The 11,115-nt window shown below is 38.5% G+C and overlaps 1 non-coding gene across 1 annotated transcript; it reads left to right on the plus strand.

Annotated features, from left to right (window-relative positions):
• Positions 1-6,643: 6,643 nt before the first annotated feature.
• Positions 6,644-6,716, plus strand: TRNAK-UUU (transfer RNA lysine (anticodon UUU)). The gene has a single exon. It is a non-coding gene; the product is annotated as a tRNA-Lys (tRNA).
• The last annotated feature ends 4,399 nt before the right edge of the window (positions 6,717-11,115 follow it).

Below are 11,115 nucleotides of genomic sequence, written 5' to 3' on the forward strand. Positions count from 1 at the left end.
TACTCATAATCTGGCAGGAACTCAACCCACGTTCATAGACACTCGTCACAGCTGGTGTATATAGCATCAGTAATTGCAAGGTCAGTCACAACACAACAATTAACATTCTGTCATCACTTCCAATATAAGATCCCATTTTCAAGGTTTGTAAGCTTTAAAAGATTAGTATTTGTTCCAGAACTATCTTGGCATAAATGGTTTTTGCATATATTTTTTCAAATCTCAGTATAAAAACAAAACAAACAAATGAAAAAACACTTCAATTCTGTTTCTCTAGGACAATAGGAATGCTCTGTGTCTCATACAATGCTTTCTTCTCATAATCCTGTGTTTTCTCACTTTGATGATTTTATAACAATCAAATGTAACAGATACTTAATCACCATTACATACTTAAGATTTTGGAAAACAAAATTTTTTTAAAAAACTGAAGTACTACAACCTAGAAAGTATCTTCTGCTTTCAGTTTTTGAAGAAATATTTAATTATCAGGTACATAAATGAGTCATTTATGTCATCTGGCTAAAAGATATAGCTTCTTATTATGACGGTAGTATTCAGGAACTCTGTAATCTTTTATATGTTCTTCCGTATAGCTTTTATAGGGTAAGGAACTAATTTTATTTCTCAAATTTCTTTCTGCTGGACAAGTAAGCCACACATACTCAGGGGTACCTATATATGATTTGTTATAAATCATACAGGAAATATGCAGCAAAAGATAGGATCCCACTCTAAAGTCTCAGGATAACTTCCTCTGAGCCTCCCGTAACTTTGTCTTGATCTGTGTTTTTCAGCTGATGATGCAGGAAGAAACCCTTATATATACTCCTTGACTTTAATTCAACAAAATAGATGAGTGGAAAAATAAATTAAATTACAGCAAATTTCTCCAAATTGCTGCATTTATATGCATCTTATTTTTCTTATCTATAGTCTCCTTCACAGAATCACAGAATCACAGAAGTATTGAGGTTGGAAGGAACTTTTGGAGATCAACTACTCCAACCTCCCCTGCTCAAGTGCAGTTACCTAGAGCACATTAGACAGGATTGTGTCCAGGCAGCTTCTTCAAGGAAGAGAGAATTCATAACCTTCTGGACAACCTGTTCCAGTTCTCTGTCACTCTCACACTAAATAATTTTTTCCTTATCTTCAGGTGGAACTGCCTGTGGTTCAGTTTGTGCCTGTTGCCTCTTTTCCTGTTGCTTGGCACCATTTAAAAGAGTTTGTCCCCGTCCCCTTGACACCCTCCCTTCAGGTACTTGTACACATTGATAAGATCCCCCCTCAGGCTTCTCTTCCCCAGGCTAAACAGGCCCAGCACTTGCAGCCGTTCCTCACAGGGCAGGTGCTCCAGCCCTCTGATCATCTTTGTAGCCCTATACTGGACTCTCTCCAGTAGCTCCATGTCTCTCTTGTCCTGGGCAGCCCAGAACTGGACACACTACTCGAGATGAGACCTCACCAGGGCTGAGGAGAGGGGCACCATCACCTCCCTCCACCTGCTGGCAACAGTCTTCCTAATGCAGCCCAGGATACCATTGGCCTTCCTGGCCACAAGGGCACATTGCTGGCTCATGGTCAACTCGTCATCCACCAGCACTCCCAGGTCCTTCACTGCAGGGCTGCTCTGTAGAAGGTCAGCCCCCAGCTTGTACTGGTGTCTAGGGTTATTTCTCCCTAGGTACAGGACCCTGCACTTGCCCTTGTTGAACCTCAGGAGGTTCCTCTCCATCCAGCTCTCCAGCCTGTCCAGGTCTCTCTGAATGACAGCACAGCCCTCACGTGTGTCAGCCACTCCTCCCAGCTTGGGATCTTCAGCAAACTTGCTGAGGAGGCACTCTGTCCCCTCATCCAGGTCACTGATGGAGAAGTTGAACAGAATGGGACCCAGGACTGAACCCTGGGGGACGGCACTAGCCACAGGCCTCCAACTAGACTCTATGCCACTGATGACGACCCTCTGAGCTCTGCCTTTCAGCCAGGTCTCAGTCCACCTCACTGTCCACTTGTCTAACCCACACTTCCTGAGGCTATCTAGAAGGCATATTATCAGAGACAATGTCAAAAGCCTTGCTGAAGTCAAGGTAACAACATCCACTGGTCTCCTCCCCTCATCTACCCAGCCAGTCATTCCATCCTAGAAGGCTATCAGATTGGTTAAGCAGGATTTCCCCTTGGTGAATCCATGCTGGCTACTCCTGATCAAAAATTCCAGAAATTAGCCTTTTTGCACCATGATTATTCTTCTGAAGCAAACTGATCCCTCCTTGTTTTTTTTGTGAATGCTCTATGATGATCTATATGTGTGACAGATTAACACAAAAATTCTTCATATTGTGCTTTATAATGTTCCTGATTTCATATGTTATCAAAAAAGTAAAAGAAGCTTTTTCTACAGAGACATCAATTACTTCATTTTCTGGGATACATAACTTCTCTCAAAGAGAGTAGATTATATAAAATCATTTTCCCTTTCTGGTTAATTGTGCAGTAATCTCTATAGAACCAACAGAACAGATTAGTGAAAGCAGATAAAAGCAGCTGAAGAGAAGTTCAGACAGTCTGTGGTAGGCCCCTAGCTGTGATAGACTTAAATACGAGCAGAACTTATCTTTTAATTCACAATAGTGAAGTTGTCCCAGAAGCTGAGAAACTATCCAGGAAAATATCTTCATCTTCCCTATTTCATATATTTTTTTTTCTCTAAGCATCACAACTGGCTTGGTCAGAGATATAACGATGGCTTAGATGGATCTTTGCTGTGATGTTGTTTTTTTTGTATTGTGATTGATTGTATACTTTGCACATGAAACTGCATAACTATGAAATATACTTCATCCACTTAGATCAGATATTGGGAAGAGCAGGCTTCTTGATCTAAATGTTTCAACCAATTATAAGCCTATGTCTGTGGACTTACTGGTAGGATTTTCTTTACTTTTCATAAAATATTGTTCTAAATTTCTAAATCTATATTCTTTAAAAGCTTTTCTGAGAATCACAGAAACTCCTACTAGAGAAACTTCACAGTATATTAGGACTTAAATGAGGAAAGAGATCCCTAGTCACAGGAATTAATTGATATAATGTAGACAGAGTGGAGAGAGAATCAAATCCTTAAGGTAAGATGTGTGAATCAGAGACCCAAATGAGAAAGACTTTGTGTACCTCATGTAAATGTATTGACCAAAATGCTACTTGGTTAAAAAAGTAACTTTTTGTTGGTGGTAGTGGTGATTTTTTTTTTTATTTAAAAAATAATCTCTTTTAAGTTTCAATAAACATTCAATCTATTAATTTAGTAAAGCTCATGGACACATCTTCAGTTTGTTTTTAAAACTTCCTTCCGAGAAATATGAAATACAGATGATAGTGTATTTTTGAAACTAAGAAGAATACACATAGATCCCAAAGTTCAGGAAGAAAGCTGCAGGCACTTCCTTTAATATATATTGAGGATTAAATTTTATTATCACTGTATCTCTGAAAGTCATAATACCTGTGCAAAATGCAAGAACAGTTCCACCTCACAGGCCATGCTTTGATTTAAGATATAGGGAGGGCAATGAATGAACTGAATACTAGTTTCATATTATATTTAAAACAAAAAGTTTAATTTTTGGAGGAAATGGGCAAAAATAATATTCTGACTTTATTACAGGTTAATGTTTTAATACAGTATAAGAGGAAGAGTTCAACTTTTACCATTTAAATAACAGAAATGGAAACATAAAAAAACCCACAGTATAACAATACCTAGATGCTGTAATTAGGTAGTACATTTGACTCCCAGCTACATCCTATTACAAGCACAGAACAAATTTATTCTACAAAATCCCTTTTTTTTTTTTTTTTTTTTGGCTATGTCAAGAACTTTAATTGAGCAGGAAATGTTTATCTCTTCTGGGATTTAAAGAGTGAGAAGCATACTAAGTTTCCAATTTTCTCTACAAGGCTATGAAATCTCCCATTTGTAAGCATTTTGTGTTCAAATTAAATGTTGCTCTGACAAGTAATGCTCTACTTCATTTCCTCAAAGATACACTTTGGATTTTTAAACATAATCTCTGAACAAGCAATATTAATGAATTATTTTTAACACTATTGCAAATAATTTTAGGGGCAGAATTATATTAAAGAAATAAGATCCAAGCAGTAATATCTGTGATTCTAAAACAAATTAACTTCAAGTTCACTGAGTCTGAAAGAAATGTATTCAGAAAATTCTGAGCGTTGAAATAAAAAAGAAAATTTATGATACTCCAGATCAAAAGAGTTTATCACCTCTGATTTCTCTGAAATGCTATGTGATGACATGAAAATACAGCATCAGTCTAAAGATATTATACATCAAATACAAAACCAGCTCAGAATCAGTTCAGTAAGTATTAAATAACAAATTATACTTTTGTAGTTTAATTTTATTTAAATCAGGTCACTATTATTTCCTTTTGACCTTCAGATGAATTTGCTTGAGTATTCCCTTTTAGAAAAAATAGACTATTTTTACTTCTTTTCCCTGAAACATTACATTGCACTAATTTGCCAAGAAAAGATTAACTATATTATATTGATTTATCTGCATTCAAGTACTCTGAGGCTGGCTTTTTGGAAAGGGAAGTTTTGGAATGGAAAAATATACTGGAGAGAATACTCGCTATTGCTATACATTTACAAAACAGTTATTACCACAGAATCAGGGGCAAGATGGGAGGGAATCTCTGGAGTTTTTTTAGTCCAAACTGCACTGCAGAAAGTAGTCACCTAGCGCGGGTTGCTCAGGCTGTGTGCAGTCATATTTTGAATATCTCCAAGGATGGGGTCTCTATGCAATCCCCATGGGAAACCTGTTCCAGTGTTTGAACAGTTGGCTCCCAGACTGTCTTGATGCGAGGAGTTATTTCTCCCTAAGTGCAGGACATCACAGTTTCCATTGTGGAATCTCATGAGGTTCCTCTCTGCCTGTTTCTCAAGGCTGCAGAGATCCCTGTGGATAGCAGCACAACCACCTGCTGCACCAGCATCAGTCACTCCTCCCACAGCAGAGATATCAATAACCCACATCTGCTCCAAATGAGGAGCAGTCCAAGCAGTAATGATAACTGGGTGGAGAAGGGGGTGCGTTTATACAGAAGTCAGATTCAGATGGTCTAATTTCCATAAAAAGCTCTCAGTTTCAGATTTTCAGTTTGTGTTTTCACTGGCAGTAAAACAATGAAACACTGGTTTTATTTTAATATATTCAAGTACATTTTTAGTGTAATGTCTGAAAAACAGCTGTTACCTATGACAGGTAATATTTGGTGAGAGCTTACTAAGTGTAGTAAGTACTGCACTTCTCTAATGTAACCATGTAGTCTGGAGGAATTTTCCCTTGAATTCTTAACTAAATTATGTTCCTTTCCTGTGCTTATAACCTTTAAACATTTGCCATAGGATGTCATGCGACACATTCCCATGCTGAAGTGGAAATCTTGCCTATTAATGGAGTCTAGAGACAGAATCCTAGATTTTTTCAGGTTTTATTTTGAAATCAAAGCTACTAGTTTTATTATAATTACTTGTAATATTGCTAAAGCTTTTCTGATGTGAGACATTAGACAATATCAGTTTCCAGATTATTTCATTGGCTACTTCAGCTGATAATAAAGTTAGCCAACTTCATACCAGTAGACTTTTTTTCTGATATTAGTCTATAGTATAGATATCTTTAAAAGTAAGGTAAGAGTGAAATACTTGTATGTTATGCACACCTGTACTTCAGTTGTACTTATATTGTAAGTCATAGCTGAGCTAATTAGTTTAAAGCTAATTCTAATATGCTTACATGAGAAGTAGTGATGGTTTAGACATTCTTTTAACGAATTTAAAATTTGCCAACTTTCTATATTAGTACATTGTAGTCTTATAGTAAGGTTTACTACATTTCATGTTCCTTTTACAGAAGAAAAAACAACAAAAATGTTATTTTTTAAAATATAAATGTATAATTTAGTTTGATACATTTTGAATTAATTAAAAGAGCTAAACTACACGGTAATGGTGGGAACTGGATGAAGATGTGGGCACCTATTCAGAATAAATGTGAGAAGGTCTTTTTTTTCCTTTTTCTTAGAATAGAAACTAGTTGGAAAAAAAATGAGACCAAGGAAAATAAAAAGCATATGAAAAAATTGTAAAAAAAGGTCATAACCTGGGAGGGATGAAGTTGCTAGTGGTATAAATACTGTTTCATGGTATTGAAAGTGCTATTCTGAGAACACTAGTATCTGAGAAAGCAAATTAAAAGTATCTTAAGAGGGAAGTAACATCCTGAGAAGAGATAACATTGGTCATCCTAAAAGGAAGCTGAAAAGATATGAATGTGAATATAAAGACTGGTATGCATAATCATGGTAACTGTGTAAATGCATATGGCTGATCTTGCATGATCTTTTTTTATGCATTTCAAATTACATATTTGTTTAGATGTTTTCTACTGTTTTGTGTGATTAATGAAAATATAGCCAGAATTCTACTCATACATCAGCTATCTGTAATTAAGATAACATGAGAGCCTATACTTATTCTTTATTAGATACACTATTCTTTTTTCCTTTCCATCTATCAAGACTTAAGTGATGTTTAATCTTATGAAGCCTGGATAGCTCAGTTGGGAGAGCATCAGACTTTTAATCTGAGGGTCCAGGGTTCAAGCCCCTGTTCAGGCAACAATCTTGCTATTTAATCCCTTCCTCTTTGCTCAACAAGTGGAACCCCCAAACCTGGGCAATGGTGGGTGGATGCTTAGAGCCCTAAATAGACTCTTTGCATCCAACTCCTCTCTTGCGGAAGACTAAGTTGAGTCTTGCAAGAGATGTTAAGGGCAACAGGAAGGGCTTCTTCAAATACATCAGCAGCAAGAGGAGGACTGCGGAAAATGTGGGCCCGCTACTGAATGGGGCGGGGGCCCTGGTGACAAGGGATGCAGAGAAGGCAGAATTACTGAATGCCTTCTTTGCTTCAGTCTTCACTGCTAAGGGCAGCCCTCATGAATCCTGCAGCCTGGACGTGAGGGAAAGAGTCCAGAGAAACGAAGACTTTCCTTTGGTTGAGGAGGATAGGACTAGACACCTTCTGGGCAGGCTAGACATCCACAAATCCTTGGGCCCAGATGGGATGCACCCACAGGTACTGAGGGAGCTGGCAGATGTTGTTGCCAGGCCGCTCTCCATCATCTTGGAAAGGTCCTGGAGAACTGGAGAGGTGCCTGAGGACTGGAAGAAAGCCAATGTCACTCCAATCTTCAGGAAGGGCAAAAAGGAGGACCCAGGCAATTCTAGACCAGTCAGCCTCACCTCCATGCCTGGAAAGGTGATGGAACAGCTCGTTCTGGATGTCATCTCCAGGCATATGGAGGAGAAGAAGGTGATCAGGAGTAGCCAGCAAGGATTCACCAAGGGAAATTCATGCTTGACCAATGCAATAACCTTCTGTGATGGCATAACAGGCTGGGTAGATGAGAGGAGGAGAGCAGTGGACGTTGTGTACCTTGACTTCATTAAGGTCAAGACCCTGTCTTCCACAACAACCTCCTAGAGAAGCTCAGGAAGTGTAGGTTAGACAAGTGGACAGTGAGGTGGACTGACAACTGGCTAAAAGGAAGAGCTCAGAGGGTCATCATCAGTGGCATAGAGTCTAGTTGGAGGCCCGTAGCTAGTGGCGTCCCCCAGGGCTCAGTCCTGGGTCCCATCCTGTTCAGCTTTTTCATCAGTGACCTGGATGAGGGGACAGAGTGCCTGCTCAGCAAGTTTGCTGAAGATCCCAAGCTGGGAGGAGTGGCTGACACACGTGAGGGCTGTGCTGTCATTCAGAGAGACAGGCTGGAGAGCTGGATGGAGAGGAACCTCCTGAGGTTCAACAAGGGCAAGTGCAGGGTCCTGCACCTAGGGAGGAATAACCCTAGGCACCAGTACAAGCTGCGGCTGACCTTCTGGAGATCAGCTCTGCAGAGCAGGACCTGGGAGTGTTGGTGGATGACAAGTTGACCATGAGCCAGCAATGTGTCCTTGTGGCCAAGAAGGCCAATGGTATCCTGGGGTGCATTAGGAAGAGTGTTGCCATCAGGTGGAGGGAGGTGATGGTGCCCCTCTCCTCAGCCCTGGGGAGGCCTCATCTCGAGTAGTGTGTCCAGTTCTGGGCTGCCCAGGACAAGAGAGACATGGAGCTACTGGAGAGAGTCCAGTATAGGGCTACAAAGATGATCAGAGGGCTGGAGCACCTGCCCTGTGAGGAACGGCTGCGAGAGCTGGGCCTGTTCAGCCTGGGGAAGAGAAGCCTGAGGGGGGATCTGATCAATGTGTACAAGTACCTGAAGGGAGGGTGTCAAGGGGACGGGGTCAAACTCTTTTCAGTTGTCCCGTGTGACAGGACAGGGCACAATGGGCAGAAATTGAAGCACAGGAAGTTCTGCCTGAGCGTGAGGGGGAATTTCTTCCCTGTGAGAGTGACGGAGCCCTGGCACAGGTTGCCCAGAGAGGTTGTGGAGTCTCCTTCTGTGGAGATCTTCAAGGCCTGCCTGGACACAATCCTGTCTACCATGCTGTAGGTGACCCTGCTTGAGCAGGGGGGTTGGACTAGATGATCTCCAGAGGTCCCTTCCAACCTTACCGAGTCTATGATTTTATAATTTAATTAAAATAAAAAATTTTAAAGCTGGCAAAAGGAAATATTTGACTGAAAACAAAACAGACAGATATACCATCTACTGTTTTTAAATTTTCATTTTCATTTCCTTTTTTCCATTCCCCCCCCCAAAAAAAAAAATGATGGAACTGTTGAGATCTTCATTTATAGAGACACATTCAAAAGCATCTGAAGTGATTTGTTTTTAAACTCGAAGTGCAAACTGCCCAGGGCTGCAAACGTACAGTGAAATAAGTGTTTATAAATGCTGACAGGTGCTTAAGGTGCTTAACTGTAATGTCAAAGATTTGTATAAAAAGAACCTGATAGAAACTTTTGAGCCTATACAAATTCTTTTTGTAATGTTTATTTTCACGGAAAACAAACAAAAAACAAAATGGAAAACAATGTTATTATCCTTATGTGTGAAAGAGTTATAAATATGTAAATTACATATTGAAAAATTAGTAAAATTTTTAAGTGTGAGGATAGAAATATTCTTGAGAATGCAGTGTATCAGAAATGTACTTTGATTATGTGACTGTTTTATTAATCTGTAATTTCTCAGCATCTTTTGTTTTCTGTCTTTTTTATCCTCAGTTTATTAGTGTTTATACTATTTTCAGTTTCCCTCCCCCAAAGTTCTTGGAATTTTGTTTTTCTCTGGGAAGTGTTCCAGGTTTCAATCCTTATCTCTTTTGATTTGTCACGTCTTTAGCTGAAGCTTTACAGATCACAACATTTTTATGCTCCAAGAGCTCTTACTGAAATGCATGAAAAAAATAAAGTACAAGCCCTTTCCCAGAGACCCTTGTAAAATTTTTAGAAACATACATGAGGTCAGTGGAGTTTTCAGATAACAGGTGTTCTTTAAAGCTGTACATACATGTTCGTGATGGTTTGCCTTTAATGGTAAATATTCATTATATATATATCTAAATTTGATATATCTGGATTAAATAAAGATGCACTTTATAGAATTTTTATTGTTAAAAAAATAATAAAAGATTGTTCCTAAGGCCTCACAAGAAGCAGATGAATGAGCATAAGTGAATACTAAAACTTTTGGAGTTACTTCAATAATAATCAGGATTAAATAATTTAAGGATCTTTCTGAGTGCTAATGTCTGGTTTTTTTCATTTTAGGGTGTTACCTACTTAATTTATTTGTATCCCATAATTCAGAAGAAACAATACACCTCCTAAATCTAGTGGGACAGCTGTTGAGAAATTGCTTCTCCTGACTTTTATTGTAAATGAGTAGTTTATGTCTGTATGTTATAATCACTGTATTACACGGTCTAAAGAACGCCCCCTTCTTTTCTCTCCATCTTGCTCCTGGCAAGAGATAATGCAGTCATTTGCCTGAATGAACATAGGAGGATATTGTAAATGGCTAATCATCACCTAACATCAGAACGAAAAATGTTGGCAAACATAAATGCTGACCCAGGCAGCACCCAGGTTTAGAAACTTAAATTAGCATTTATGTTGAGCTAATAGTATAACTTTTTAAATTTTATTTTAGTAACAGGTAGCATTTATATAGTCCATTTCCAATACAGATGATGAATGTCAGCGTCCTTAAACAGGTGAGGTCACTTGTTTTGCAGAGATGCAGTTGTCTACAGAAAACTTTAGACCAAATACCAAACTTTTAGATACCTGTAGCTAAGCAAGAGGAATCTTACTCCTGATGACTACAGCATACAAACAAGATAACTAAAAAAAACATATACCATAATATACACTGCAATATAAGGAAAAATGAACTAAAGGGAAACAGATAAGAATAAGACACTCTGGAAGAAGAATAGTTAAAAATCATTTTGGTATCAAACTAGCAAATTTAGTTCCTGTTTCCAGCTTATTTACTTTTTGGCTTCTTGCTTTCTTTTCTGGCTGGAGGTATATTATATCCCTAAAGCTCTTTCCTTTCCAATAGCATTTGCCCTTGCCATACCAATATTCTTATGAGATTTCCCTTCTGATTTTCTCAGTGCTGCCACTTCTCAAATATTAATCCTTTTTTTTGGCTCACTGACAGTCTCCCCCCTCTCCTTTCTAAGAATGCACGATGGGGACACAATTATTATTGTTATTTAGTATTTGTTAGGCTTCGGTAATGGGATCAAGACAGTAGAAAATAAGAAGATACAGTTTTTACCCTTAGAGACTAACCCATTGCTAAGTAGGGAAGTGCAAGCACAAAATGTTTCACATGATACAGGGAGTATGTTACAGTATTTGTGTTCCATGGTCATGACACAGGAACTATATAGCATGCTATGATATAAAAAAAAACAGTGTAAATAGAGTGTAAAAAATTCTACGTGATCAGGAAGATAACCTTCTTCACAGAATAAAAAAGCAATACATATAATAGTAATAATTATTTCAGAATATAAGCTTTTTAAATGAATGACGAATCTATGAAAACTATAA

Source organism: Rhea pennata, chromosome 1 (assembly GCF_028389875.1).
Source record: "Rhea pennata isolate bPtePen1 chromosome 1, bPtePen1.pri, whole genome shotgun sequence".
Taxonomy (NCBI): domain Eukaryota; kingdom Metazoa; phylum Chordata; class Aves; order Rheiformes; family Rheidae; genus Rhea; species Rhea pennata.